The 6,072-nt window shown below is 44.3% G+C and overlaps 1 long non-coding RNA gene across 1 annotated transcript; it reads left to right on the forward strand.

Moving 5' to 3' along the window:
* The first annotated feature begins 1,259 nt into the window (after positions 1-1,259).
* On the forward strand, positions 1,260-4,701 carry LOC131901996 (uncharacterized). Its single transcript, XR_009376967.1, has 4 exons — positions 1,260-1,341; positions 1,659-1,929; positions 2,992-3,046; positions 4,686-4,701. It is a non-coding gene; the product is annotated as an uncharacterized LOC131901996 (long non-coding RNA).
* Positions 4,702-6,072: the final 1,371 nt, after the last annotated feature.

A 6,072-nucleotide genomic window follows, 5' to 3' on the forward strand; every position in this document is an offset into this window, starting at 1 on the left:
CCCGTGCTTCCTCTGACAAGCCTCCTCTGTGTCATTCAGGACACACATAGTCCTGTCTTCTCCTGCCTAGCTTCATTTGCATTAAACCCAGGAAGAACTCCCACCATCAAAGGTCCAAAAGCCCCTTGTCCTGCATTCTCATGTCCAGACATCATCTCAGCAGGAAGAATACCTAGAGAAGGCTCTGAAATTAACAGAGGGCACTATCTGGAGTCCTACAACTGCTAAGCATGCAGGAGCGCTTTTGTGTATGTGTGTGTGTGTGTGTTTGTGTGTGTGTGTGTGTGTGTGTGTGTGTGTGTGTGTGTGTGTGTATACCTGGGATTATTGTGGCCCAGTACTGTGAGAAGTCATAGCAGTGCCTGAGAGGCACAGTATGTACGAGTTATGGTCGTCAGCTCTGGGATGTAGAGGAAGAACAGGTTTGCATGTAGGGAAGCCTTCTAGGGCTCCATCCTTCAGATCCAGCTTAGGTGAGTACAAGGTTTAGAGTGGTGCTTCGTGTGTGTGGATTAGGGCTCAGGGGCATGCCAGAGCGTGGTTGGTAAGAGCATTGTGTAGGAAGCATTGGGAAGGTGGCAGTACCGTCCTTTAAAGTGGAATGACAGGCAGGTCCATGAAGTCAGGTCCTCCACACCCACCCCCATCACCAGGAAGCTCCCTTCTTAGCCACAGCAAAAGTCTCCAGGAAGCTTTGTAGAGAGGGAGATTTGGAAGAGCATAGACAGGCTTGTCTCCAGGTGGCAGGGAGAGTGATTTTCTTCTAGGCTTCATCATGAAAGATGTCAGCAGTGTGGAGGAGAGCCTCTGGAGACTTTCAGTGCTCATTGAAGGAAGGCTTTCTGTTGAGGAGTGAAAAGCATTTCCCTACTGAACATGGCCTAGCTAACCTGGATACCAGGGTTGGGACTGTACATAGGAGCGAGGGACAGAGAAAGACAGAGATAGAGGTGGAGGTGGAGGTAGAGGAGGATAGATAAATGAGAGAGAGAGAAAGTAAGGCCAGAGCAAATGAGAATCTGCCTGTGGGGTGTTGGTTGTTCTCTAGTTTGTTGGTGTTTTTTTTTTTTTTTTCATGCAGGCTGGTGGGCAGACCCACCCTGTCTGTGGACACTTTTTTCTGTTCCATGGGTCTGGGTCTGTGGAGAGAAATTTGTGTGAGGACACGTGGAATGTTTAGGGAAATCCATAAGGACACACAGGGTGGGTGTGTGCTGTAGGCATCCTGGTGTTAAGAGTGAGAATTGCTTCTTGTCCCTGAGATTCTATGTTACCTGTCCTCGGTCCACTTGGAATCTCTTGAGAGAGCCGAGTCCTGTGTGTTCCTAGGCCCTGCCACAGGTAGGTGGTTGTCCACAGAGGATACAGAGAGTTCCTTGCCTGACAGGTTTTGGGGAAGTTACAGAACAGGAAGAGAAGTTTCCTGAGTGGTGCCTGGTATTTGGTGTAGGGTAGGGTCGGGAGGTGGGAGGTTAGGGGTGGGAGGTGGAGGTCTGTGCAGAGGAGAGAGATTGTGACAGATGTGGACGTAGGTCAGAATGGTTGCCTGGTGCTGCCTAGGAGACGGTTAAGGTGGGGACCGGTCCCAAGTTTTGGTAGGCAAGAGGGCAGGTGGGTGCAATGTTTCTTCTTTTGATGTGTTGTTGTCTCCACCTCAGGTACCTGGACGGCCTGCCTGTTGAGGCGAGGTTGTGGATGTCCCTGGCCCCAGTGTTCCCTGCTTTGGATGATGTGGGGCAGCATCCACTTGAATGCACTTCACCAAGGAGGCCAAGGTTTTGGAAGGAAGCCCTTCTCCACTCCCATCTCAATATTAGACCATCGGAGCATGGGACAGGAAGCTCTGGCCCCCCACCCTGGAGTCCTGATCAGTGTACACAGCTGCCTGTCCCTTTCCCTTGTGTCCATCTGTGAGCAGTCTTCTGCCAGGTGGGAACCCGGTGCTGGGACTAGGGTCCCATTGAGTTGGGCGATAGTCTCCCTTGGTGTCACAACTTCCCGTGTGCTCTTGGTTCTGGGACACCACCATCCCACTGCTCTAGCAGGTCCGGGGTCAACCTGGGAGGCCCTTCTTTGCTCGCCGCCTTTACCTGGAAGCTTGGGTCAGCAGACCTAAGGCCATCCTGGCAGCTGTACTGCTCACCCTGGTAGGTGGAGTCTTGTAGACTGCTGCTGGATTTCTGCAACGTGCTATTTGTGTGCGTATGTGTGTGTGTGTGTGTGTGTGTGTGTGTGTGTGTGTGTGTGTCTGTGTCTGTGTCTGTATGTGTGTGTGTATCTGTGTGTGTGCGCGCACACGTGTGAAGGACCTCATGTAGAGGTTCAAGGATAACTTTCAAGATTCAGTTCTTTCCTTCCACCCTGGGACTTGGCGCTTACACTATGGTTGTTGGGCTAGCACAGCAAACTCCTTTACTTGCTAAGCTTTCTGTTGCCTTCTGTATCTTCATTTTTGTCAGTGTTATGGTTTGTGTGGGTCAGGGGTTTTCAAGAGGGGACATACAGGTCAGGGATCATTTTTTAATTTAGTAATATTTTAAAAGTCCATCCCAAATGTAAATAACTTAGCATCCTTGGTGTAGTAGATGAATGGAACTAAAGACTCCAATTTTCAGTCAAGGATCAAGTCTCCTTTAGATTAATTTTTATGCAGTGTTATTCTAAGTAAAGTTTCCCTTGGGAACAAGTTAGAATTCTCTACTGCAGACCTACCCAGCAGTTTACATTTGAACATCATTCTTCAGGGATTCATGTACATACTCAGTATTAAAGTACTGATATCTAATTGTTATAGAATGATAGTTGCTGAGGTCATTTAATGGAGAGGAGGGGTACCATAATTGTGACTTTCATTGTGGCTGATCATTTCTTAAAGGAGAAAAACTGCTAAACCTGATTTGTAAACCCAAATACCATTATTTAGTATAATAGTTACTGGTGATAGAAGGCACCATAGGTTAGTATAAATTCTTTTCATTTTTGTTTATACAGAAAATATTTATACAAAGATCAAGATCGTTAACAATAAAAAGTTCACATTTTAACTGTAAGTTGATCATTAGATCGTTTCCTAGGATCCATGTAAGGGTGACGGGAAGTTTGGGGAAGAGTTTCTGTGTAAAAACAAGGCGGTGCTTAGGGCTGGTGGTGGGACTTGAGGGCCTATGAGGTTAGGGGGCTCTGAGAATTGCAGAGAGCAGGAAGAGAATGAATGTGAGGTCCAAGGGAGCTGATGGTTGGGATGCTTGGCCCATTGCAACTGGGCAACTTTCTCCATAAACTGGCCAAGAACAATGGTCCTCCTAAACCTTACCTAAGCTGGTTTATAAGGAAAAGACTTCATACTGAGAGGTAAAGAGGAGCCAGGGGTCTAGGGATGACTTTGTCCTGACACTAAAAGGTACAGGTGGGAGAATAATAGACTTCTGCCTCCATCCACAGAGCAGTAATAAACAATGCCTGCCAATGCTGGGAGTTAGGCTGTTAGAACAGAGAGCTCTATAATGCTTCCTAAGGGGACTAACTATTCTGAAGCAAGAATGAGAAGACTCAAATGAACGACCCTATTAAAATGTAGATCTTGCTGGCAAGCAATCAAGAGAAGATTAGCCACAATAGTGCTGGTAGCAAGTGAAAACAATGGATAGTTCCTCTTTACAAACAAGAGCATCAAGCAGCTGAGAAAACCCCTCTTGATGTTAGGAGAAAACCTCAAAGACCGTCCCTGCCTTAGAAAGCATCTGATTGAATTTCACTCTGGGGCTCCTGGTTTCAGAGTCAGCACTCAGACCATGACAGAAAAGACTAGGTAGAATGGTATGGTGGGAGAAGATGTGACAGACATGTTAAGGTCTTAACGTATCAAAAAGCAGAAAGAGGACCAGAATCTGCGTAGGCTCTGTCCTTCAAAACCCACCCCTAGTGATCCATATCCACCAGCTAGGAGACCCGTCTTCCAAATACTCCACAGCAGTACTATATGGGAACCAAGTTCTTAAACATATGAGCCTGTCGGAAGCAACTTAAATCCAAGTCACAGCATTCACATTTATTTATATCAGTGTGGATGCAAAAATGTTTATTCTATACTTTGTGTTATCATTCAATATGTCTATATTCATTTTATTGTGTATATTGCTGCAATTTGATAGAGACTTTTTTCTTCCTTTGGCATACCTCCATCCTTGTAGGTGTGTGTGTTGGGGGGTCAATACTTTGGAGAAAGGTATGTCAATGTTTGGCATGGTAAGGGGTTGTCACACCATTTCTAAAGTGGCATTCTTATTTTGCATTTCTATTAGAAATGGTTGTGTGTCCCTGTTGCTCTGTGTCTTAACAAGCAACTGATACAATTTTTTAAAAAAGATGACCATTTCTTTTCATTTTTGTGTCCTAGTACTGGAATTCAAGACCAGACGCTTGTATATGCAAGATATACTGTCTGATTTTTGGTTTCGTTTGTCAAGTTGGGAAGAAGGAACATTTGTTTAAGAACTGCCTTTATTAGCTAGCCTTTGGGCATGTGTGTGGGACATCTTCTTGACTGCTGATTGATAGAGGAAAGGTCTAGCCCACTGTGAGTGGTCCCTTGCTTAGGTAGGTGGACATAGGTTATATAAGAAAGGTAGCATAGTAAGGCAGAGCAGAAACCAGCAAGCAACATCCATTCATGATTTCTGCTTCAGATTCGGCCTCCAGATTTCTGTGCTCAAGTTCCTGCCTTGACTTCCTTCCACAGTGGACTGTCACCTGTAAGCCAAATAAAACCTTTCCCAGAATTGTTTTGGTCTGTGCTTTGTCACAGCAGTAGAGAAAGAAGCTACCACACCAGGGAACCATTTTGCCACTGTTCTTCAGGCTCTGGATTGGCATTTCGTTTTCTTGTTATACATTTTATTATTTAAGACAATATTTAAATTTATACTTTGATCATGATTTTCCCATCCCACAAGTCCTTCCAAATCCTCTACCCTTCCTTACTTATCCAACTTTAAGTTCTTTCTCAAAACAAACAAACAAACAAATGAATAAACAAAAACCAATTCTTAGAAAGTATGTAGTTATACTTGGTTTCAATTATATGGCTTTATTTTGAGAAGACATTAATTTTAGTTTGCCACTTTTTCTAACATTATGCTGTATTTTATCATCATTATTTTCACAAGTATCTTATTTTTAAACTTTTGTTTCAGTAGAGCTAAAGCTTACCAGAAATTTGTTCTTATTTATAAATCCCTTTAATTTGTTAAATGAATCCTCTTCACGTACTTTAAGAAGAAATTGCTTTTTAATGAGAGACAGAAAGTGAGTGGATCAGGATGGGAGGGAGGTTGGGAGAAAAATGGGAGAAGTAGGGGAGGGGAAATCTTTTTTTTTTTAAATTATTTTATTTATTATGTATACAGTATTCTGCCTGCATGTGTCCCTGCAGGCCAGAAGAGGGCACCAGATCTCATTACGGATGGTTGTGAGCCACCATGTGGTTGCTGGGAATTGAACTCAGGACCTCTGGAAGAGCAGTCGGTGCTCTTAACCACTGAGCCATCTCTCCAGCCCCCGGGAGGGGAAATCTTAATCAGGATATAATATATGAGAAAAATATTTTCAATAAAATAAAGGAACGAAAAAAGAAAAAAAAGACAATACCCACAGATGGGCTGAAACACTAAAGAGCCGATGTTCCTAAAATGAATCCTAATCACTTTAACGTCTGTCTCCAGTACTGTATGGATTCTTAAAAATGGATTGTAGTTGTAAGTTGGCCTTTCCCAGTGGATCCTTCATCATTTAACTACTTCAGAAAAGAAAACAGAGGTACTTGTCTGAAACTGAAAGTCCCTTAGGAAGCTTGAGTTCAAAGTGATTGCTACTGTGATGGCGCTGACATGTGGAACTGCAGATAGGGAAACTTCCCTCGCTCCTCCCTTCCTGCTCTTGCCCCCTCACCTGGCCTTTCTGTCCTCATGATGTATCCCAGAATGTTACAGAGCAGCAAGGCAACCCTACAGCAGCACCGGATTGGGAGGTCAAGTCTCCTATCCTCCAAGTCTATGTGTCAAATAATCTTCTGCT

The sequence above is a fragment of the Peromyscus eremicus genome, unplaced genomic scaffold (assembly GCF_949786415.1).
Source record: "Peromyscus eremicus unplaced genomic scaffold, PerEre_H2_v1 PerEre#2#unplaced_1121, whole genome shotgun sequence".
Lineage (NCBI taxonomy): Eukaryota > Metazoa > Chordata > Mammalia > Rodentia > Cricetidae > Peromyscus > Peromyscus eremicus.